The 26,063-nt window shown below is 41.7% G+C and overlaps 1 long non-coding RNA gene across 2 annotated transcripts in view; it reads right to left on the reverse strand.

Annotated features, from left to right (window-relative positions):
• Positions 1–25,796, reverse strand: part of LOC123592987 — a 72,892-nt gene extending 47,096 nt beyond the window's left edge. The window contains exons 1-3 of one of the 2 annotated variants that reach the window (XR_006710036.1): positions 25,203–25,796; positions 12,462–12,601; positions 7,423–7,660 (exon numbers count right to left, since the gene is read on the reverse strand). This is a non-coding gene — a long non-coding RNA (uncharacterized LOC123592987). The remainder of the gene's footprint in view (positions 1–7,422; positions 7,661–12,461; positions 12,602–25,202) is intronic. The other variant, XR_006710037.1, reaches the window with a different exon arrangement.
• Between the last annotated feature and the right edge of the window lie 267 nt (positions 25,797–26,063).

The following is a 26,063-nucleotide window of genomic DNA, read 5'->3' on the forward strand; positions in this document are numbered from 1 at the left end:
ATTCTAGACAAGATACTAGCCAACCAGATCCAACAATATATTAAAAGAATTATTCACCTATCTATTAAAAGATCAAGTGGGATTTATACCTGGGAGGCAGGACTGGTTCAATATCCACAAATCAATCAATGTGATACATCACATCAATAAAAGAAAGGAAAAGAACCACATGACCCTCTCAATAGATGCAGAGAAAGTATTTGACAAAATATAGCATCCTTTCTTGATAAAAACCCTCAAGAAAGTAGGGATAGCAGGATCATACCTCAAGATCATAAAAGCCATATACAAAAGACTCACTGCTAATATCATCCTCAATGGGGAAAAACTGAGAGCTTTCCCCCTAAGGTCAGGAACAAGACAGGGAAGTCCACTCTTGCCACTGTTATTCAACGTAGTATTGGAAGTCTTAGCCTGAGCAATCAGACAACACAAACATGTAAAAGGCATCCAAATTGGCAAGGAGAAGGTCAAACTTTCATTCTTCGCAGACAACATGATATTCTATATGGAAAACCCAAAAGACTCCACCAAAAAACTGCTAGAACTGATCCATGAATTCAGTAAAATCGCAGGATATTAAAATCAATGCACAGAAATCAGTTGCATTTCTATACACCAATAATGAAGGAGCAGAAAGAGGAATCAAGAAATCAACCCCATTTACAGTTGCATCAAAACCCAGAAAATACCTAGGAATAAACCTAAGAAGTGAAAGAAGTGAAAAATCTATACACTGCAAACTATAGAAAGCTTATGAAAGAAACTGAAGAAGAGAGCAAAAAATGGAAAAATATTCCATGTTCCTGGATTGGAAGAACAAATCTTGTCAAAATGTCGATAGTACCCAAAGCAATCTACGTATGCAATACAATCTCTATCAAAATAACACTAGCATTCTTCACAGAACTAGAACAAACAATCGTAAAATTTGTATGGAACTAGAAAAGACCCAAATAGCCAAAGCAATCCTGAAAAAGAAAACCTAAGCTGGAGGCATCACAATCCTGGACTTCAAGATATATTGCAAAGCTTTAATCATCAAGACAGTATGTTTCTGGCACAAAAAATAGACACATAGATCAATGGAACAGAATAGAGAACCCAGAAATGTACCCCACAAACATATGGCTAACTAATATTTGACAAAGCAGGAAAGAGTATCCAATGGAATAAAGATAGTCTCTTTGGCAAATGGTACTAGGAAAACCAGACAGTGACATGCGAAAGAATGAACCTGGGTCACTTTCTTACACCATACACAAAAATACACTCAAAATGGATGAAAGACCTAAATGTAAGATAGGAATCCATCAAAATCATCGAGGAGAAAGCAGGCAAAAACCTCTTTGACCTTGCCAGCAGGGACTTCTTACTCAACATATCTCTGGAAACAAAGGAAGCAAAAGGAAAAATGAACTATTGGGACCTCATGAAAATTAAAAGCTTGTGCACGGTGAAGGAAACAATCAGTAAAACTAAAAGGCAACCGACAGAATGGGAGAAGATATTTGCAAACAACATATCAGATAAAGGGTTAGTATCTACAGTCTATAAATAACTTCTCAAACTCAACACCCAAAAAACAAATAATCCAGGGAAGAAATGGACAAAAGGCATGAATAGACACTTCTCCAAAGAAGACATCCAGATGGCTAACATGAAAAAATGCTCAACATCACTCATCATCAGGCAAATACAAATCAAAAAGACAATGACATACCACCTCGCACCAGTCAGAATGGCTAACATTAACAACTCAGGTAATGACAGATGTTGGTGAAGATGCAGAGAAAGAGGATTCCTTTAGCATTGCTGGTGGGAATGCAAACTGATGCAGCCACTCTGGAAAAGAGTATGGAGGTTCCTCAAAAAATTAAGAATAGAACTATCCTACGACCCAGCAATTTTACTGCTAAGTATTCATCCAAAGGATACAAGTATGCTGTTTTGAAGGGGCACATGCCCCCCCATGTTTATAGCAGCACTATCAACAATAGCCAAAGTATGGAAAGAGCCCAAATGTCCATCGATGGATGAATGGATAAAGAAGATGTGGTGTATATATACAATGGGATATTCGTTGGCAATCAAAAAGAATGAAATCTTGCCATTTGCAACAACATGGATGGAACTGGAGGGTATTATGCTAAGTAAAATTAGAGAAAGACAAATATCATATGACTTCACTCATATGTGGAATTTAAGATACAAAATATGAACATAAGGGAAGGGAAGCAAAAATAATATAAAAATAGGGAGGGAGATAAAATATAGGAGACTGTTAAATACAGGGAACAAACTGAGGGTTGCTTGAGGGTTTGTTGGTGGGGATGCGGGCTAAATGGGCAGGGGAATTAAGGAGGACACTTGCTGGGATGAGCACGGAGTGTTATATGTAGGGGATCATCACTGGATCCTACTCCTGAAATCATTATTACACTATATAATACTATATATATGTATGTATATATACATATATATGTATACGTATATACATATATATACACACGTATATATACATACATACATATATGTGTCTGTATATACATACACACACACACACACACACTATATATATAACTTGGATGTAAATTAAAAAATAAATAATTTTTTTAAAAAGAATAAAGAAAGAAAATTAGGATGCCTAATTCTAATTTAAAATTAGAATGGACATCCATGATCCAATTAACAGAAGATCCAGACAGAGAAAACAGAAAAGAAGAACAGGAAAGGAAATTGCTAAGGAAACAAAACAATTTTCCAAAACTGAAGGATGTGGATCTCTTTTTTTAAGTTTATTTTTATTTATTTTGAGAGAGAGAGAGATAGAGCAAGTAGGGGAAGAGCAGACAGAGGGAGACAGAATCCCAAGAAGCTCCCCACTGCCAGTGCAGCGCCTAATGTGGGGCTCAAACCCACAAACCGTGAGATCATGACCCAAGCTGAAGTCAAGAATCAGACATTTAACCGACTGAGCCACCCAAGCACGCCAGGACATGGGTCTTCTTGATGAAAAACCTATCGCTTTAAGTATCCTGCAATTTTGTCAATTATACCTCAATAAAGCTGGAGGAAAAAAAGCTACATTATAAAAGACAATAAACAAGGCCTCAAAATCCTGACAGATGTGAACAGAATGCTATACCCTACAACACTATTAATTAATCAAGGTGGCATACAATAAAGACATTTTCAGACTGGCCAAGAATTCAAAAACATGCTTCTCATGCAAGGCTGTGCTTCAGAAAACCAAGATATAGACAGGAAAGACAAGGAATCTGCAAAATAATTGGCCCAAGACCCGAGAAGTCCCACACCGATTCCTGTGCTACAGGCCCAGAGACCAAAGTCTCCAGGGTGGGCGAGGGGCCAGAGGAAGATGAAGGAAGATGGGGGTGAAGGAATGGAACCCACAGATTTTTTTCAACTGTTTTATATGCTTAAAAAATTATTGAAAGATGTTTGACAAATCTATTGAAGCATCTGGAAAACAAACTGTTAATGCACATATAGTAAACAAAGCAAACGAAAAGATAAGGCAATTGCCAACATCAAGATTAAAAAGTTATATGAGAGGAAATGCAATCGTCGCACATTACTTGCATCTGCAGTGAACAACTTATATGGTCATGATGCTGTAAATGCTAAGCAATGATTTCACCAAAACTGTGGGCACAACTAGAGTACGAGGGAGGAGACAGGAGCAGAATAAGCAGTGAGGGCAGAGACGGGGTGAGGAAGAAAGACAGCGAAAGCTTCATCCACAATGAATGAAAAATGTCTACAATTGGGAACAAGTACAGACAATCAGCATAAGCATATTAGTTAGAAATACTATAATACACCAAAAACCATAAAATACCTAGGAATAAATCTAACCAAAGAGGTGAAAAATCGATACACTGAAAACTACAGAAAGCTGATGAAAGAAATTGAAGAAGACACAAAGAAATGGAAAAAAAATTCCATGCTCCTGGATAGGAAGAACAAATACTGTTAAAATGTCGATACTACCCAAAGCAATCTACATATTCAATGCGATCCCTAACAAAGTAACACCAGCATTCTTCACAGATCTAGAACAAATAATCCTAAAATTTGTACGGAACCAGAAAAGACCCCGAATAGCCAAAGCAATCTTGAAAAAGAAAACCAAAGCAGGAGGCATCACAATCCCAGACTTCAAGCTGTAATCATCAAGACAAATCATCAAGACAAAGCTGTAATCATCAAGACAGTATGGTACTGGCACAAGAACAGATACTCAGATCAATGGTACAGAATAGAGAATCCAAAAATGGACCCACAAACGTATGGGCAACTAATCTTTCACAAAGCAGGAAAGAACATCCAATGGAATAAAGACAGTTTCTTCAGCAAGTGGTACTGGAAAAACTGGACAGCAACATGCAGAAAAGTGAACCTGGACCACTTTCTTACACCATACACAAAAATAAACTCAAAGTGGATGAAAGACCTCAATGTAAGACAGGAAGCCATCAAAATCCTCAAGGAGAAAGCAGGCAAAAACCTCTTTGATCTTGCCACAGCAATTTCTTATCCAACATGTCTCCGGAGGCAAGGGAAACAAAAGCAAAAATGAACTACTGGGACCTCATCAAAATAAAAAGCTTCTGCACAGTGAAGGAAACAATCAGCAGAACTAAAAAGCAACCAACAGAATGGGAGAAGATACTTGCAAACGACATATCAGATAAAGGGTTAGTATCCAAAATCTACAAAGAACTTATCAAACTCAACACCCAAAAAACAAATAATCCAGTGAAGAAATGGGCAAAAGACGTGAATAGACACTTCTCCAAAGAAGACATCCAGATGGCCAACTGACACATGAAAAATGCTCCACATCACTCATCATCAGGGAAATACAAATCAAAACCATAATGAGATACCACCTAACACCTGTCAGAATGGCTAACATTAACAACTCAGGCAACAACAGATGTTGGTGAGGATGCGGAGAAAGAGGATCTCTTCTGCATTGTCGGTGGGAATGCAAACTGGTGCAGCCATTCTGGAAAACAGTATGGAGATTTCTCTCAAAAAACTAAAAATAGAACTACCCTACAACCCAGCAATTGCACTACTAGGCATTTATCCACGGGATACAGGTGTGCTGTTTCGAAGGGACACATGCACCCCCATGTTTATAGCAGCACTATCAACAATAGCCAAAGTATGGAAAGAGCTCAAATGTCCATTGATGGGTGAATGGATAAAGAAAATGTGGTATATATATATACAATGGAGTATTACTCAGCAATCAAAAAGAATGAAATCTTGCTATTTGCAACTACGTGGATGGAACTAGAGGGTATTTTGCTAAGTGAAATTAGTCAGAGAAAGACAAAAACCATATGACTTCACTCATATGAGGACTTTAAGAGACAAAACACATGAACATAAGGGAAGGGAAGCAAAAATAACATAAAAACAGGGAGGGGGACAAAACAAAAGAGACTCATAAATATGGAGAACAAACTGAGGGTTGCTGGAGGGGTTGTGGGAGGAAGGAAGGGCTAAATGGGTAAGGGGCATTAAGGAATCTACTGAAATCATTGCTTACTATGTACTAACTAATTTGGATGTAAATTTTAAAAAATAAAAAATAAAGTTAAATAAAAAAAAAAAGAAATGCTATAATAAATAATGGGGCACTTGGATGTTAGTGATTTCAGCCCAGGTTGTGATCTCACGGTTTGGGAGTTTTGAACCCCGTGTCTGGCTCTGTGCTGACAGCATGGATCCTACTTGGGTTCTCTCTCTCTTTCTCTCAAAATAAATAAACTTAAAAAAAAGAAACACTATAATAAATAGTACAAGCAGCAACTAAAAGAGCTTAACAGGATCACTTTCAGGGAGGGCTGGAACAGAGGGTGGGAGGAACGAGAAGTGACTTTTCCTTATTACTTCCTAGTCCTATTGTATTATGTTTACACATGTATAAGTATTATAGTACTTTGATACAAGACTTAATGATAAAGTCAAAACTAATAAAACTAAACAAAGGGCTCAGAGCCAGTATAGACACAAAGAAAGAGAATTTCCCAACAAATAGCAATATGGCCTGTGACACAAGATAAGTGACGTCCCTCAGTCACCTGGAGCCAAGCAGGACCAGCAGAGTAAGAACAACCAGAAAAAAGGGAACACAGGCGTGACAGAACAAAGCGCTTTCTAGACACGCCTGGCTCAGAGTTTTTACCACCCCCTTTGTGAGAAGGAAACTGGAGAGCACTAAAACCATATATTGTTTTTGTTTTCTGCACACCATTTCTTCCCACGGAGAGACGAGTCTTTGGTTCTCTTCCCCAGCCTAGACGCAACCACTCTCAACAAATGTGCTCCTCGCCCTCAGCAAGTCCTGGGGTCAAGAGCCCTTCAGGCAGGTCACAGAGAGACATCTGCACTGGCCCGAACCAAGGGACAAGTTCGAGGAAAGTTCCTCTGACATAAAGCTAAGGTATGAACTGTTTTAACCACGCAAACACACGTACAAACACATGCATGTGCACACACGCACGCACACACAGTGTCTTATTGGGAGGGATCTCTTCTTTTTAACTGTTGTCCTCTGGCTTTTTTACTCAGTAGTTGTACAACATTTTAATTGAACGTCCACTTTCATCTTAACTAGGACGGGGAAGTGTAAATTGCATCGTGCGAGCTAAGCAAAAAGGCCCAGAAGGTTCTCGTCCATGGCATGACTTCGAGCAACGGATTATGTTCCTGCCAAAACTGACTCCAAAAGCAATTTACCTATACTACAAGACTGCTTGGATATAAAAGGATCTTGCTGAATTAGAGACTTCTTACAGCTAAGGCTGTCTATGCCATGGCTGTCCAGCTACATCTTCATAAACATATATTCATTGTTGAAATAGCCCCCCAGGCTTGAAGGTCTGCCATTTGTAGTCCATAAAATAAGCTGTGATTTTTTTTTAAAAAAAGTCTTTGTTTAAAAATAATGCAGTTACTTTAAAAAAAAAAATCAAATTATGTTCAAAGAGTCGCGTGTGTAACCCAAAGGCAGTGGGGATTAAAGAATCAACTGGCAAGCCCAGCATGTGGGCCCATGCCGAGTCTCCAGCAAACCCGAGCTAGAAGGAAAATAGGTGGGAAGCTGGTACACACAGATGGAGGTACTTCTAAATAAACTGGGAGACGCCGAAGCATTTTTGTAACCCAAAGCCAAGCAGGCTTCTAAAATCCTTCCTTCCATATTTACAAAGAAGACCATGTTGCCATAGGCATTATCAAGGCAAGTTCACCGTAAAGAAGAGACCTGGTGACTCTGATACTGCCGTGCCCCTGAGAAGTCATGTCAGTCACTTGTTGCTGGTGGCCGGTGTGAGGTCCAAGTGGAAAGCTCCAGGGCGACCCTGCCAAAGCCCGTACCTCATATGCAGCAGCTCCAGGAGGACCCACATGCACATGGACACAGGGACAGGAGCCGCTCAGCCGTATCCGGTCAAGTGTTGTGGGATGAGGGAGCTATGCCGCTGGTTACATAGTGGGGGTTCAACTGGTCAGTGACAGCATGGTGTTGTCGTCCACGCCACAGACCCTGACACTTGGTCTGGTCTCAAATCCCAACTCAGCCACCTTCTTGCTGTCTCTGCTTCTGTTTCCTCATCTATAAAATAAGGATAATACCTCCTTCATAGCATTTTCTGAAGGTTTCTCTTTTCTCTTTTTTTCTTTTTTTTTAGAGAGAGAGCGAGCATGAATGGGGAGAGGGACACAGCGGGAGAGAGAGTCTCAGGCAGGCTCCGTGCTCAGCACAGAGCCTGATGTGAGGCTCGATCCCACAACCCTGGGATTATGAACTGTGCCAAAATCAAGAGTCAGACACTGAACCAACCGAGCCACCCAGGCACCCCGATTTTGTGAAGGTTAAATGAGTGTGTGTGTGTGTGTGTGTGTGTATATATATATAAAATCACTTAGAAGAGTGGCACAGAGTAAATACTACGTGAGGATTGGCTATTAATATTATTCTCAGTTTCTATCTTTTTAATAATTTTTTAAAGTTTATTTTATTTATTTTGAGAGAGTGAGCACATGTGTATAAGAGTGGGAGAGAGGCAGAGACAGAGAGAGAGACAGAGAGAATCCCAAGCAAGCTCTGTATGCTGTTAGCACAGAGCCCCATGTGGGACTCAATCTCACCAACCAAGAAATCAAGAGTCAGCTACTCAACCGACCGAGCAACCCAGGCGCCCCCTCAGTTTCTATTTTTGTTACCGTAAAGTCTGAGCTGAAATGTGGCAGGATGATTAACAAAAGGGAACTGAATATGATGGAGGCAGCCAATCTTTGAAGCCAAGATAGTCATGTCCACATTGGTGTGGCCCGATCAGCTGAACCTCTGGGTTCAAATCCCACTCCCCCCATGTTTGCCACTGGAATAAAATAGAAATTACTCTAATTACGCCCAATCTGAAAACGCGGTGTGAGGATTAAATGAAATTCCATCAGTGAAAGTAGCTGAAAGTGAAAGTAACACAGCAGGCACTTCCTGAACCATATTTTACTTTCCATTCCCTTACAAAGTGGCAACATACCAGGCAGCAAGCTCCCTGGGGACTGAATTAGATCTAGTGTCCTGGTTCCTGCTGTTGTCACCAGTGCAGTAATAAATGGCTGCAGCGAATATGTGCTCAGTCAATGGCAGTTGAGTGAATGAAGAAATGAATGAAGGAACCTGCTAACCAATTATTGATTCATAAGTGAGCAAATACATTTGCAAAGGATGTGTTTCTACGATCATCCCAAAGCAATAGATACAGACGAAATTAATATAAGAGGTGTTGAGAGTGACCACAATAACAAATAGTTCTGGGGTGCCTAGGTGGCTCAGTTGGTTAAGTGTCTGTCTCTTGGTTTCAGCTCAGGTCATGATCTCATAGGTTCATGGTCTTGAGCCCCATGTTGGGCTCCATGCTGACAGTGTGGAGCCTTCTTGGGATTCTCTCTCTCCTCTCTCTCTCTCTGCCCCTCCCCGCTTGCATGCATGTACTTTCTTCCTCTCTAAATAAATAAACACTTAAAAATAAATAAATGAAATACAATAGTTTGCACATATAGGAAATTATGAAAAGATTGGGAATAACCTAAGTTCTCTATGATAATTGACACTTAGTCCAAACACTCTGTAATAAAACATGGCAAGCCTTCATAAAGAATGAAAAAATTGAAAATGGAGGGAGATCACAGAGATGACAAGACACTGTATTTTTATGTAAATTAGAGAATACGTTTCTAGTCCTGAACATGTTTGACATCAGAGATGAGGGACTCCAACAGAAATGGAAGAGGCCACCACTGGACACACTGGCAGTGTAGAGACCACTGAAGTTACTTATCTTTCAGGTCAGACACTGACCTGAAGACACTCTATGGAGTAGAGTCTTCTATACAGAACTTGCAAGTGAGAGAATATTAGACACCTGTCCTGAGAGAGGAGAGGAGATATTAGTGCGTTTGTTTCCCCTAGGGTGATACAAAGCTCATGGGATAAATACCATCTGGACAGCACAGGAATGCAAAGGTGCACAAAGAATTAAGAACTCAGGATCCATGGAATGACCTCAGGACGGAGCTGATCCTGGGGTGCCGGGGTGTCTCAATCGGTTAAGCATCCGACTCTTGATTTCAGCTCAAGTCATGCTCTCACGGTTCGTGAGTTCAAGCCCCATGTTGGGCTCTGCACTAACAGTGGGGGAGCCTGCTTCGGATTTTCTGTCTCCCTCTCTCTCTGCCCCTCCCCCACTCTCTCTCTCTCTCAAAATAAATAAATAAATATTAAAAAAAAAAAAAAAAGAGGGGCGCCTGGGTGGCGCAGTCGGTTAAGCGTCCGACTTCAGCCAGGTCACGATCTCGCGGTCCGTGAGTTCGAGCCCCGCGTCAGGCTCTGGGCTGATGGCTCAGAGCCTGGAGCCTGTTTCCGATTCTGTGTCTCCCTCTCTCTCTGCCCCTCCCCCGTTCATGCTCTGTCTCTCTCTGTCCCAAAAAAATAAATAAAAAACGTTGAAAAAAAAAATTAAAAAAAAAAAAAGAACAGCGCTTATCCCATTACAAAAGGCTCTGAAATAAAACCCAAAGAGAAGTGTTAAAATGTTTTCAGACACTGAATCATCACTAAAATAAATAGACCCTTCCACAGTTTCTCTGAAGAGCACAATGTATATTCAGAGGTACACATTTCAATGTGCTTGCTACATTTTAATCTCAACTCCTTATACTGTACTTGGTTTGTACAAATAAAGGGAGATAGTTGGAGGGCAAAGTGATTTTAGGGGTTGGATGATCCAAGGAAAATCCCATGGGAAATAAAATTTAGAGTGGTGATTCAAAGTTCTGGAAGGTTACTACAAGAAAAGGCAGTGCATCTATTTTCCAAGTGAGATGCCTTAGTGAGTAGCAACAAATATCCAGGCGCGACGTCAGAGAGAGAGTGGTCTTAAGTAAATGCAATGCTTGCATCATGCTTCCAGAAAAGTCCAGGTACCAATGTGCCTGTGTATGTTCCAAACTTCCCCATTTCATAAAGCAACCAATTTTCAAATATTTTTGTTAAAGAGAACGAATTCTAAATGATATGCCCAGTTTTTGATGTTTTTCTTTCCAATTAGCAGTCTATCGTTGTGTTTTTAAAAACATTCTCCCCTTCTCATTGTTTTTCATGATAAAGATCCCCCTACAAAATTTTAATATTGTCATCATCTTATGAGAAGAAAAATTCCATACCAAAATTGGAAAAAGAATCATGATTTCTCCCTTATTCTCTGAAAACAAAAAATAATCAAGAAGGGCTTTGTTTTGGTATCTTCTGGTCTTCTAAGCACATGAGGGCTGGAAAATGGAATCGCTTAAATAACAACCCACATTGTTTCCCCTCACAAAACAGAATAATAGTGGGAACATTTTTGTGACTCCAAGGAAGCAAATGTTTCTAATTAGTGAACAAGATCAGCTGAGGTAGCTGCTCCGGGGCATCTGTGCCTCTCATCAGGGACACTATCCTGTAGAGCAAAACAACAAAACCGCCGGAATTCTGTTTGTGAAGGGTGCCACCTACCGAAGAACAAGCAGTACTACAGCCAGCGTCAAGGGGGTGGGGGTGGGGAACGATGGGGGAGTCAGGAAAAAGCAGACAGTCCCGCCGTCTGGCGAGATTTCTTTGCCAAAAGGAGGCAAGAGGAGGGCATGGCACCGACTTAGCAGATACAGACACGGGTACGGGAGGGTCGGACTGGAAAGGCTTTGTGTGGAGAAGGTACTTACAGGGCCTTGCGGGGTCACTAGGGTTTAGCAAAGGGAGCGAGCATGGGAAGTGGAACTGGTTTGGAGGCAGGCAGGGGGGTGAGGAAAGCTCTGAGGAGGACAGCGTCCCGCGAGGAGATGAGACCGGCTGTGGAAGAGTGTCTGCACTGGGAACTTGCAGGAAGGAGACTTAATACCGAGGGCAAACCCCTGGAGGTATTATCAAGGCCTTGGCAAATGACTCTCAATTAAGAACACGGGGTGGGGGGAGGGGGAGAGTTGGCACCTGGGTGGTTTGGGCTTAGGTCATGACCTCAAGGTTTATGAGTTCAAGTTCAAGCCCACACGGGGCTCACTGCTGTCAGCACGGAGCCAACTTCAGATCCTCTGTCCCTTCTCTCTCTGCCCCTCCCCACTTCCCTTCTCTCTCTCTCTCTCTCAAAAATAAATCAAACATTAAAAAAAAAAAAAACAACACTGAGGTAATCATTTCACAGTATATACATGTATCAAATCCACATGCTGTATAGCTTAAATTCACATATTGTTATTTGTCAATTATACCTCAATAAGCCTGGACAAATGTAAAATAAATAAATAAAAATTAAAGAACCAATGGATTATGGAAACAGAACTCTGTGAGAAACTACCGTACAGATGGCAAACCTCTTGACTCTTTGGAAATTCTCTCAAAGGCAATTATTGAGACTGAAGGTTGACATAATGATCTGACAGGTAAAATAGTGATCCTAATACCATCCTGGGCCCCCCAGCATTAAGAGCTACAGCACCTGTGGCTACCCCCCTAGATCATCAATATTAGAGGCCCAACCCTGCCCCCAAGACACCAAAGCCTGGATTCTGCCCACACATGCACCTCCTTCTCTGTTCCCATAAAAGTAATGTTCTCACTTCTGCTTCATTTTTTTGTTCTAAATATATTAATAGAGACCCGGCCATGTTCCGGGCGTGGGAACAAAGGTGAAGACAGATATGGTCCCTTTCCTCATGGCACTCACCATCTAGTGGAGCATGGAGACATTAATTACATAACTACACAAATTCTAGTATAAAAGTCACGAGTACTCTAAATTCAAGGCTGTGAGAGCCTAAACAGGGATAACTGAGCTAGTCCAAGGGTGGAGGAAGGTATGTAAGGGGATTCTTACCAAGGAAACAACATTTGGCCAATATGGCTGCAGAGGGTGTCCTTCCTGGGGGTAGGCAGGAGACGGTTTGGAGTCCTCAGGCCAGGTTCCACCTTTTAACAGCTCTTTTTCTCTGGACAACTCACTTGAATTTCTTAGTCCTAGGCATGAAATGGGAAAACTAGTGGGAGTTAAATAATAAAATACACAGAATGTGCTCAGTGCAATGACTAGAACATAGTATGCCTACAATAAATGCTAGCTGATATTATTTTTGATATTAGTAATCCTCTCTGCTTTTATGCTGGAGTGTGGGCAGTGAGGCAGAAGAGGAAAAGGAAAGATTTGCATTTAAAGACTAGAATTGGCATATGCTATTTATATGTGATGTGTCACTGAACTTTTGGATTCCAGGTAGAACACAGGATTCATCATAACACAGAAGCAAATAAAAACTCATAATACGATTAGAACTCTTTCTTAGTCATCTGGCTGGAAATTGAACCATTATGTTTAACATCATTTACATGGGAAAATGTGTTCCAATCCAAACTGAATTAACCAAACAATATTTTTGAATACAATGCATTTGTTATTGGCGACTGTCAATTCTTCCACACAGAATTCTATAGGTGAGAGCAGTATTTTACATAGGATGGAAAGCCCCTGAAACATGGGGTAATGCCTTTCCATGGCTGTTGGCTCTTCCACTTAGAAATGACGATAGTGATACCATAGCCACAACCTCATCACACCTGGGAAATTGTCATGGAAATTACATGACTTACCCAGGGACAGGTAAATGCACCTGAGAGCTAACATCTCTTAATCAGGTTCCTTTTGTACATTTCATTAAAGTGTCACCCCTAACTAAAGGGAATGCTGTCTCTCTTCTAAGCCCTCTATTACGTTCACAGAACCAGTGTATAACAGGCAGAAACAAAACAAGCAATTTGGTGAGTTTCTGATGACTCTGTCCATTTGAATAATTGGGTGATTCAGAGAGATATCTGGCTTAAATTTTTCAAGTTTTATTTGTGCTTATTATCGGGGGGGGGGGGTGGAAGGGGGAAGGGGTGGAAAAAGAGAAGGACAGAGAATCCCAAGCAGGCTCCACACTGCCAGCACAGAGCCTGATGTGGGGCTCAATCCCACAAACCGTGAGATCATGACCTGAGCCAAGATCAAGAGTCAGACACTTAACCAACTGAGGCACCCAGGTGCCCCTATCAGGCTTAATTTTTTTAAATAAACTTGAGTATTTGACCTAAATGGAATAGTAAAATGTTTTTAACTATGTTCAGAATGATTTACAAACATGTGAGAAAAACCTATGCACATATAGAAAAGATGGAGAAAATGTATTAAAATGTATTAAAACTGGTTGGTTTTCTGTGAAGATGACACAGAGAAATGGAAAAACAGTCCAGGCTCATGGATCTCAAGAACAAATATTGTTAAAATGTCTACACTATCGAAAGCAATCTACACATTCAGTGCAATCCCTATCAAAACACCATCAGCCTTTTTCACAGAACTAGAACAATCCTAAAATTTGTATGGATCCACAAAAGACCCCCCAAATAGCCCAAGTAATCTTGAAAAAGAAAAGTGAAGCTGGAAGCATCACAATTCCAGACTTCAAAATGTATTACAAAGCTATAGTCATCAAAACAGTAAGGTACTGGCACAAAAAGAAACAGATCAATGGAACAGAATTTAAAAACCCAGAAATCAACCCATATTTGTATGGTCAATTAATCTTCAACAAAGGAGGAATGAATATCCAATGGGAAAGGACAGTCTCTTTAACAAATGGTGCAGGAACAACTGGACAGCTACATGCAAAAGAATGAAACTGGACCACTTTCTTACAGCACACACAAAAATAAATTCAAAATGTATTAAAGACCTAACTGTGAGACCTGAAACCATAAAAATCCTAGAAGACAACACAGGCAATAATTTCTCTGACACTGGCTGGAGCAACTTTCTAGATATGTCTCCTTAGGCAAGGGCACTGAAACCAAAAATAAACTGCTGGGACTTCATCAAAATAAAAAGGTCCTACACAGCAAAGGAAATAATCAGCAAAACTAAAAGGCAACCTACTGAATAGGAGAAGAGATTTGCAAATGACATATCTGATAAAGGGTTAGTACCCAAAATACAGAAAAAACTGATACAATTCAACACCCCAAAAACAAGTACTACAATTAAAAATGGGCAGAAGACATGAACAGACATATCTCCAAAGAAGACATCCAGAGGGCCAACAGACACATGAGAAGATGCTCAACATCACTCATCATCAGAGAAATAGAAACCAAAACTACGATGTGGACCCTGCCCCTGCCTCAGTCGTGGAACTGTCTTCAACAGTCTCTGCAAATGGTTTCTGTGGCCTAGCGTCCCCTCCCCCATTCATGATTGTGCACTGAGGGCTGTGAGGGGTCACTGTCAGGGTTTCCACCAGCCCACAAACAGCCATCCCCTCCAGCGGCTTGTTCATGGCCACCCATGACTGTTACCAGTACTGCCTGAGTTCCATGTCCAGTAACGGTTCTTGGGGAGTACAGGGTATACTGGGGAATCTGCCCCTCACCACCCCAGTCTCCCCATAGGTCACTGGTGGGCAAGCTTCTTTTTTGGGAAGTCCACTCTCCTATTCATGGCTACAGTGTTTGAGTCCCTAGAACCCTTGGAATCTCCTCAGACCTTCAGCAACACAATCACCTGTGACTTGGTCCTAGAAGCCATAAAGAAGCAGCCTCGTGGCCAGCCTGGCAAAGCCAACACCGGGCCCCAATCCTGAATGGCCACCACCAGGATTCAAGAGGTGCTAAGCTCATCAGAGCCCCTCCTATAAACTCAGTAGGCTCCCACAAACAGAGACAATATCAAAACAGCAAAACACCAAAAAGGAAGTTGAGAGAATCCCACTCTACCATCCAAGTGGCACACAAGCCTTCCTGACACCCTGTAACTGTGTGCCTTGAACCCAGTAGAAAATAAACTCCAAGCAGCCAGTAAAAAAAAAAAGAGGGAGGGCACCTGGGTGGGTCAGTCAGTCAAGCACCTGACTCTTGGGCTCAGATCGTGATCTCACGGTTTGTGAATTTGAGCCCCACATTGGGCTCTGGGCTAATAGTGCAGAGCCTGCTTGGGATACTCTCTTTCCTCTTCTTGCCCCACTCTCTCAATGTCAAAATAAATAAAAGCCACCACCACCACCAACAACAAAAACTACATGCAATATCACCTCACAGTCAGAATGGCTAAAATCAACAACACAAGAAACCCATGTTGGTGAGGATGTGGGGAAAAACCCTCTTGCACTGTTGGTGGGAATGCAAACTGGTGCAGTCACAGTGGAAAGCAGGATGGAGGTTCCTCACAAAATTAAAAATAGAACTACCCCACGACCCGGCAATGGCACTACTAGGTATTTACCTAAAGAATACAAAAACACTAATTCAAAGTGATACCTGCACCTTTATGTTTATAGCAGCATTATTTACAATAGCCAAGATATGGAAGCAGCCCAAGTGTCCACTGACTGATGAATGAATAAAGAAGGGGTGGTGTGTGTATACATGTGTGTGTATTTATATTTTTATATATGTTTACATATATATTTATATATATGTTATATATATTCATACACACACACACACACACAATGGAATATTACTGAGCCACAAAAAAAGAATGAAATCTTGCCATTTGCAACAACATAGATGGAGCTAGAGGGTATTATGCTAAGCGAAATAAGTCAGTCAGAGAAAGACAAATACCATATGATTTCACTCATAAGTGGAATTTAAGAAACAAAACAAATGAGCACGGGGGGAAAAAGAGAGAGAGGCAAGCCCCAAAACAGACTCTCTTGATTATACAGAACAAACCAATGGTTACTAGAAGGGAGGTGGGTGGGGGGATGGGTTAAACAGGTGATGGGGATTAAGAAGTGCACCTGTCACGATGGACACCTACCAAGTGATGTGTGGAAGGGTGAATCACTACATTGTACTCCTGAAACCAATATTACACCGTGTTAACTAACTGGAATTACAATTAAAACTTTAAATATATGTTTTCTCGAGGCACCTGGGTGACTCAGTCAGTTGAGCATTAGACTTCAGTTCTGGTCATGATCTCATGGCTTGAGAGTTCAAGCCCCGCATCAGCACAGAACCCACTTTGGATCCTGTGTCCCTCCCTCTCTGCCTCTCCCTCATTCACGCTCTCTCTCAAAAATGAGATAGATATATATAGATATATAGAGAGAGATAGATATAGATAGATATATAGATAGATATAGATATATAGATAGATATAGATAGATATATAGATAGATAGATATATAGATAGATATAGATAGATAGATAGATATCCACACACATCTATCTATCTATCTATCTATCTATCTATATGTTTTCTCTATTTTTTCATATTTTCTCCAATGCGTGTATAAGTTTAACACATGAAGTAAAATCTTTCACTATGTGGGATCAAAAAAAAAGGCATATAACAGATCAAAAACATGAAATTTCTCATAATTGGGGAAAAGGGTATTCACCTCCCACAACTCTCAATAATTTCTCTTTATACTCAGGCACCATGGAAATGCCAGAGGAATGGGCGTAAATATTTTTATTTTTTAATCATATCGCCTGGAAGCCGTCCAATTCACTAAAAATCAATTCCCAGAAAACTATTTCAGTGAACTGCCAAATTAGAGCAAACTGGTTTTCGGGGGGGGGGGGGGGGGGGTAAGGACCTGAAGCTGCATTGCCCAATTGTTTGATAAAATACACCTAATTTATGTTATAAATAGCAGTGCTGGTGGTGAGTGGACACTCCCTGATTCTTCTGAATTTAACTGCTTATTATTTACCTGGAAAGAGTTCAGTGATTTCTAAGACCATTTCAGTAAAGGGTTGAAACTCACAAGGGATCCTAAGAAAGACGCTGTTTTTCTTATTTTGCCTCTGAAATAACACAAAGGATTGGATACTCAGATCAGACTCACCAGAATCAGAGACGTTACCCTTTCTGAGGCTTTACGGAACATCAAGGAGGGATCCGGGACCTGTGATTCAGCTTGCAAAGTCCTCTCTTGTGTCCTTTGCCAATATTTAACATATGCAATCATTGCCTTCACACACAAAAAGCTATCTCTATCATAAAACGTCTTCTTTATTCCTATAGTTACATAGCTGTGGCTCTCAAGCTGGGCCTAGTATATGGAGGGTGAGGAGAGACTGAAGAAAGAGGCCGACCACCCTAGATGGATAGAAGGCAGGTTTAATAAGCAAGGGGAACTTAACTTACAAGGCTTGTCTTGAGTGATGACAAGACGAGTAGGTCTCCACACTCGGCTGCCAGTCTTTAAAGTTTTTACAGAGGTCTTCACTGGGTTCAGTCACATATTCAGGCCAGATGATCTCTCTTGAGGCTGTGTCCTTAAAATGGCTCCAGCTCTGGGAACGGTGAGCAGAACCAACACTCCAAGGACAGGGGAGGGAGCAATGAGCCTCTGACTGCCCCGGGGCCAGCTGGAGGGTCAACCAGCAGTCATGCCTTCTCCATGACCTCCCCCAACAATAGCTTATGTGACTTCTTCCAGGAAGCCATACCCCATAAAACCAGATTCCTGGTCTGTTTGCCATGATCAATTCTAGGCCAGGTATATTCTGCAATGCTAAAAATATTCCACAATTAAGGACTCTCCCATCAGAGAATGCCATTAGTGTGTCTGCCAAGAAATCTGTCATTAATGTGTTTATAAAGAGATTTGACCAAGTCTTCTTTCTGTACAAAGAGTCTCTCAGTAAAAGGGAGAACCGGCTGCATGCCTGTGGTACCTCTTTCTTCCCAGCCATCAAGAGAAAAATAATTTGTATTTATTTGCTTCTTTTATTAAAAGCTTTTCTTTCTTATTTCAAAAAAAAAATGTTTGAGGCAAAATATATAGATGAGCAAAATAATTTTAAAATATTTGGAGGACTTAAATCAACCTAATTCCTCATCCAGAGATGACCATTAATAGATGGATTATATATTTTATCATCCTTTTAATAAATGCATACTATTAGTGAAATGACATCGGGCCTTGAGACACATGTAAATTATAAACAAGAAAGGGGAATAGATTTTTTTTTTTCAATATATGAAATTTATTGTCAGATTGGTTTCCATACAACACCCAGTGCTCATCCCAAAAGGTGCCCTCCTCAGTACCCATCACCCACCCTCCCCTCCCTCCCACCCCCCATCAACCCACAGTTTGTTCTCAGTTTTTAAGAGTCTCTTATGCTTTGGCTCTCTCCCACTCTAACCTCTTTTTTTTTTCTTCCCCAAGGGGGAATAGATTTCTAGGAGAACAGTGTGAGGAGCTTTGCAAACCTTCTACCCAGCAAAACAACCATAACTAGTAAAGATTTACTTTTATTTTAAGTCTCTACAAATTCTCGTAAAAGCATACAGCACTTAGTGAGTTACTCAAGGGGTACCTGGGTGGCTCAGTCAGTTAAGTATCCAACACTTGATGTCGGCTCAGGTCATGATCTCATGGTTCGTGAGTTTGAGCCCCATGTCGGGCTCTGAGCTCTGTCAGCACAGAGACTGCTTGGGAGTCTCTCTCCCTCTCTCTCTGTCCCTACCCTGCATGTGCTCTCTCCTTCTCAAAACAAATAAATGAACTTAAACAATTTTTTAAAAGAAATATTTACTCAACAAAAATCTACTAAATCTCAGTAAGAATCACAAGAATTGGTGGCATCTCCCCTGAGCCCAGATCAGCACAAGGGAAGCAGTAATCCAGCTGGTGCAGCCTAGGACACAGGGTTTCCATTTCCCCCAGCTCTCAGTTTGGGGCCACAGCATCTCTCCAGGAGAACCAGGCCATCAGCATGTCTCATACCCGCACAACGTTCATGTTGCAGAGGTTCTACCCCGGGCAACAATAGCTAAGAGCTCCCAGGCTACCTTCTATCACTCTCAAATCATGGGGCAGAAGCCCTATCCCAGGCATGATAGGCTGACAATACTAGGACCCAAATCCCCTTGATCTCAGCTCATTCATGGTCAGATTCCATGTCAGGAGAGGCAAGCTGAGAAGACCACAGGCTACTTGCCCATGCAACACACTGCTCATCAATCAGGGATGTCATTCCGAGAGAAGTGGACCATGTCCCTGCCCCAAGACGTCAACAGTTGAACATAGATTTTGCCCACTGTGAGAGACAAGCCATAAACACAGACAGCTTTGAATCTCTCCTTAAAGGAATGATTTTATTTGGAACAGGGTACAGGGAAGTTTAAGCCAAAGGGCACTATTGAAACAGTGGAGATTTTGGAGATAAGCAATTAAGATGAGACTGGTGACTTCAGAAGAATAATAAGCTGAATTGTAGACCAGTGGAAGTTTCACAGAGAACTAAGGAAAAAGACAGCTAAAAATAAGACTCCTGGGATCAAAACAAAGCTCAAAGACTGGCCTCGAAGACTTTTCCTCCTGAAAAAGGACCCAAATTTAATTAGATAAAATTGTCAAGCAATTTATGTCCCAGGGCGTAGTTCAAAGCAATAGAGCCACCCAGCTAGAAATCAGAGAAGCCTACTAGCTGGGTGTGGTACCAACAGAGGTGGCCAGACTTTTAGAAAGATGAGGGAAAGAGACAGTCAAAGCAAGCCCTGCTAACACTACTGTCATCCCACCATATCTTTGGTTATCCCCACAGCTGTACCCTGTGAGATGCAACATCAGAGGCTTTACCCCGGAGCACAGAAACTTCCAGCCAAGTCGCTGAACAAATAAAAGACAAAGACACATGAAAGTAACTACAATCCAAAGGGACAAAAGACCCAGAAAGTAAATAAAAAGGGTTAATATAACAAATACTATAGGTAAAGCGTTAATAGTCCTTATCTATGAAAATTGGCCCTTCAGTTAACATTCTAGCTCTATCTTCCGGAGACCTGATAAAGGTAAGGAGTCTCACTCCATGAGGGAGATACAACACTGGGAGGCAGGTGCCTCTTTTGGTGTCTTGCTTGCACTGAGTAAATAAAGGTTGAGGTTGGACTGTCACCCTCAGTTTGGCTCACTGTCTTAAACTGACCACCTAAACACCTGAATCCTCAACAGGTGGAAGGTTAACTGTGACACTAAGTGTCAGTCCATTCAGGCTTCTATAACAAAGATAGCATGGACTGAGTTGCTTATAAACAATAGAAACTCATTTCTGACAGTTCTGGAGGCTGGAAAGTCCAAGATCAAGGTACTAGCAGAGTCTGACCAGGGCTCACTTCCTAAACCACCTTGCTGTAACCTCACGTCGGGGAGGGAACAAGGGAGCTTTCTCACTCTTCTTTTACAAGGGAATTACTTCCATGCATGAGGGCTCTGCCTGCATAACCTAATCTCCTCTCCCCAAGGCATCATCTCGGGGACAGGATTTCAATATATGATTTGGGGGGAGGCGTGACACAGATATTTAGTCTATAGCATTAAGCCATGTTGCTTAATGATTAAGATGACCCTTGGCTGGTAAAATTCATCTGGATCAGGGCAGACTGGAAATGAGCTTTAAATACTTGATCAGACAAAGGAGCTGTGGGTACCCCTGAGTGTGGTGACTCTTGCAACTGGAACATCCCTTAGAGGCCCTAGAAGCCTATCAAGCTGTTTAAAAAAAAAAAAAAAAAAAATTGGCAGGGCACCTGGGTGGCTCAGTGGGTTAAGTGTTCAACTCTTGATTTCGGCTCAGGTCATTATCTCAGTGCCCATGAAATCTAGCCCTGCGTTGGGCGCTGCTTGGGATTCTCTCTTTCTCTCTCAGCCCCCACTTCCCTCCCCACCCCCACTTGCTCACACTCTTGCATGTGCTCTCTCTCTCTCTCAAAATAAACTTTAAAAAAAATTAACTACTGTGAGATATAAGGCTCCCAAGCAAATGGGAGCCCTTGCCTTGCCTGTTGCGTCTCTCCTGCTCTCGCACTGGAGCTGAACCGCTTGACCACAAAGACTGCTTTGGCCCATGGTTCCCACTTAAAATATGATGGCCATCTTTCTGGTATGAAATATTCTAAATCATTTGCAATAACTGCATAGTATCCATTGAATGTAGGTACCATAATTTCCTAAGCCTGGTGTTGGGCATAAAGGTCTTTTATGGCTTTTCTGCTATTTCAAACTATGCCTTAAGAAGTAAGTAGGATATTAGTTTAATAGAGAAATGATTATTCTAAGAATATATTCCTAAAAATGAGAAAGTCATATTTATTCTGCCGGAAATTTCTACAAAAAACCTTCTATGACCATTTCTCTGAAATGAGTGCTTTTATTCAGCTCATCAATTCACTAGGTAAAGGCCTTATCCATACCTATTTTTCAATTATCTGGTACTGTATTTGTAATATTAACTAAATAGTAAATATTATTTTCCAGAAAACTTCCATAGAATAAATCCACTTGATCCAGGCAAATGTACTGCTTAATAGCTTTATAAATCTAACAGTCATAGCTTTTTACTTAGAGTTAAGGAATAAAATTAAGTTTATAGCCCGTGCATTTCTTTTTTCTTGCCAGCGAAACTAAAACAAGGAGAAGTTTCTTTGGTTCCTGGAGCATGTTTATAAACCTCTTCTAAAACTGGAAGTAATTTATGACTGAATGTTCTGTATAATACAGCTGTGTATCCATCTGGCCCTGGTGCTTTATTACCTGATATGTCTTATAGGGCACTTTTAAAAAATATCTTTTCATCCACAGAGCTTATTTAATTTCCCTTTGCGTCTGGCCTCAATAATTCCAAAACTCTATTTCATCCTCATGGCAAACACACAAAATAAATCCCCAAATCCTATGTGCTATCTTCCCACAGTCATATTTATAAGGTCCATAAATCAAGGAGAAGCTTTGAAAAGAATTTTTCTTAAATTATATTTAGAATTTGTTCATCCTGTGCATAAGCTAAACTTCAACTGATACTGGAAGTTGGCTTTTGTCCCAAGTGGGAATATGCCTTTTTGGAATCATACATCTATCTACAAAGAAGTTGCCAACGTCTTACAAATGTTTCTTCTCAAAGAAGAGACCATTTCTAAGAAGTTACATTATTTCAAGGGGCAACATAAAGAGGGCAATTATCCAATAAGCATTCATCGGCTTTCTCTGACTTTCAACCAAAAAGCAGCAAGAAAACAATGATCGCCTTTGGTTCCAACAAGACTGATATGGAGGGCTATCTCCTGGAAAGACCAGGAATCCTGAGCCATAGCTTCCAGGTGTATGCTGTGGTTAAATATCAGAGTGGACCAGGGTGGGAGGCTTGGTACGGGCCCGTAAGCACAGTCTTTGAGGACCCTCACTTACTCTTATCTTGCTTCTAGACTTGAGGGCACAACGATGAGAGAGGCAAGGGGATGAAGTCATTGTTTATGTCTTGTATAAGCCCAGATGAGGGGAACCCCATATCCACCGTCAATACAAAAGGACAGTATACTTGTGAAATGGCATAACCTGGAACTTGAACTCAAGCGAAACCTGAGAAAACAGCACTGATTACCTTGGAGAGGTGGTGAGCCCAAGTGACAGAGTGAGGGAAAGTCTGATCTGCTTGGGTCACTCCGCTGACCCATCCCCAACAATAAAACCAAACTTCCACTTGGCTTCGATGCCAATGGAACTATGGCAAATGAGGTGATTGTAGAGATTTCCGCCCCCCCCCCCCCCGCAAAAGCAGGCGCACTGTCTGAGTTTAGGGAAGACGGAGGTAGGGGTGTGAAGGGGTGCTTTGTACAGTTGTAGGGCACAATGTTACACATTCTAAAGAGAACCTGGACCACAAGATCAAAAGCCACCTATCTGTGTTTTGTTTTTAGTGTTCCTAAGCAACAAGGAGAAGAAATTTGAAATTACAAATTATCCGTCACGTTCTCTTCAACTCAAAGCATTTAACTAAACAGCTAATAACGCCTACCATAATTTACTTAAAGCTTACCCTATTCTAGGCACCATGGTAAGCACACCATGAGTGACATCTCATTGAAGAAGTATCAAAAACAGCAGAGCATAAGAGTTAAGTAATAGAAGATTACTGTAAGACCCTCCCTAGCTTTCCTTTGGAGCAAGAACTGCGCCTTGTCTTTGCATCCGTCACACAGCACTGGGCATTCATTCAGTGAGCACTCGATAAATACTAAACTAAATGGTCTAAAGCTGTAATGAATTCAAGCGGTGAAAATTCCTCCAAAGAGAAGAAAGTCTTACAATTTTGGCAGTGATTCAGTGTTTATTTTTAGGAATGTAAATGACATCAGAGAAAAGTTATATCGCCTATAGTATATTATTCTATTTGCTTTAAATATGCCATCTCGGAATACGAAAATCAAACCAAAGCCTGAGCCTATTCCAGGAGCAGCATTCAATTTTAACTTCCTTGCTAAGAGAGGACTTGCAGAACTTTCCCACAGCGGGAATAGTCCCCAAAGTATGTCCCGCAGGGGACCACGTGCAGGGGGTTCACACAATCAGCGACGCCAGCAAATGGGTTCTGGGTCAAATTAGAGAGGGCTGAGAACAGTTAAACTAGTTTCCTTGCTGGAATGCATATCGGCATCTTTACACCGCCCCATGTATGTTGTAAACCTCCCCAAAAGAGGATTGGGGCTGCGGCATTGCTCAGATTCCTGGTGTGAGGAACTGCTTTTTCGGTGCCACAGCTTGAGGAGTGGTGTTCTACGGAACCCACTTTGAGAAGCATTGGCCTGGGTCAGCCATGCCTCTTTGCCTATGTGTCCATCCAATGGTACTCTTAGATTCTACTTTCCTCATCGGCCAACCGTTTTCACTAGCTGGGACTTCTCTGCCTGTGGTCTAGCATATTGGGAGAAGAGACAAGAAACGGCTCCAGAACTATCCCTTCTGGAGTACCAATCTCTTTTCTTTTCTTTTTTTTTTTTTGAGAGAGAGAGAGGATACAAGTGAGCAAGGGGCAGAAAGAAAGGGGGGGTGGGGAGAGGGAGAGAGAGAAAGAGAGTGAGAAGTGGGGCTCAAACCCATGGATCGTGAGATCATGACCTGAGCCAAAGTCAGATGCTTAATGTCCCCGAGCACCAGTTTCTCTGGAGGCTGCTAAGACATGTCTTCAGAGGCACTGAGAAAGATGGGCAAAGATGAAAGAACAATTGAGTGGGGCAAGGGAAACTGAGGAGAACACAGCACAAGAAGAAAAGAGAAAGAGAAAAAGACAACGTACGAAGGAGTACCTGGTGAGAAGGGATGTGACCCCACAAACAATTAATGCCCACCTTCCACACTAACGTGACCATCCCAGAGTTGAGTTAAACTGAAGCCGGCAAAGAGGTGGTCGTGCTGGAGCAGCTGAAGCCCTCAGCCCCTTAGCCTCAGCCCCCTGAGCCAAGCCAGGAAGTCATCTGCATACACAGCAAACCTTTACCATCCCTTGAGGTTTTCTTAACATTTCTATTCGGGATTCTGCTATTTTGAAGGACAATACACCATTCACGAAAATGATTCGATCTTGACAAAAGCAAAAGCACACACAGAGTGAGTGGCAGGCAGAGACCACAGCCATTTGGCTTCAGAATCTCAGATTCATAGATGTTCCACAGGTAAGGACCTCAGAGGCAAGCTCGTTTTGGTGACTGTCTTTGCAAGTGGCCATCAGAAATGGGTGTTCTAGAAACGTTCTTTCTCTGAAAATCATTAAAGGTAAACTGCCAACTCACCCGTTCACTGCGGCTTCCTGGCAGGAGGGACAGTCTATGGGATTCCTCGGAGCATGTCCCCTGTTACTAAAATATTTGCACCGGCAGGATCAGATGCAACCTGGGGAATTTGAAATGTTACCTGCAACACTGACACCTGGTGGCTTCTACGTCCTACTGCACCTAAGTCAGGCAGGAAATAAGGTCTGGATTGTAAGCAATAAATATTTGGTGACAACATAAAAGTATTACATGAGTTCTGGAAAAGGAATCCAGAAATGTTAAGAATGAACAACCTCCACTCAGAGCTTATTCTGCTCGTTATATAAAAAATTATGACAAAAGCACTATTGTGATATAAGTCCTTCTTTCTACAGGGGAAGTAGCTAGGGAAATATCCAATTGTTGGGATTGCAAGGATCACAGCATGTCTCCAGGTGATGTTTTAAGTGAGATTTGTTTTCTGCACTATGCCTCACCCGCACACCTGCCAGTGACCCTGCCCACGCACTGCGACTTTAAAAAATGAAACAGACAATGGCATTCTCTCCTAAGAATCATGGGACCGGGAGGGGCACCTGGGTGGCTCAGTCGGTTAAGCGCCCAACTTCGCTCGGGTCATGATCTCACAGTCCGTGGGTTCGAGCCCCGTGTCGGGCTCTGTGCTGACCGCTCAGAGCCTGGAGCCTGCTTCAGATTCTGTGTCTCCCTCTCTCTGCCCCTCACCAGCTCACGTTCTCTCTCTCATTCTCTCTCTCTCTCTCTCTCTCTCAAATAAATAAACATTAAAAAAGAAAAGAATTGTGGGACCGGGAGAACAAAAAATAACACTGTTTATCCAGAGAGATGAAGGCCGAGTATCCCATGAGGTAGAAAGAAAGC

This window comes from Leopardus geoffroyi, chromosome D4 (assembly GCF_018350155.1).
Source record: "Leopardus geoffroyi isolate Oge1 chromosome D4, O.geoffroyi_Oge1_pat1.0, whole genome shotgun sequence".
Classification (NCBI taxonomy): domain Eukaryota; kingdom Metazoa; phylum Chordata; class Mammalia; order Carnivora; family Felidae; genus Leopardus; species Leopardus geoffroyi.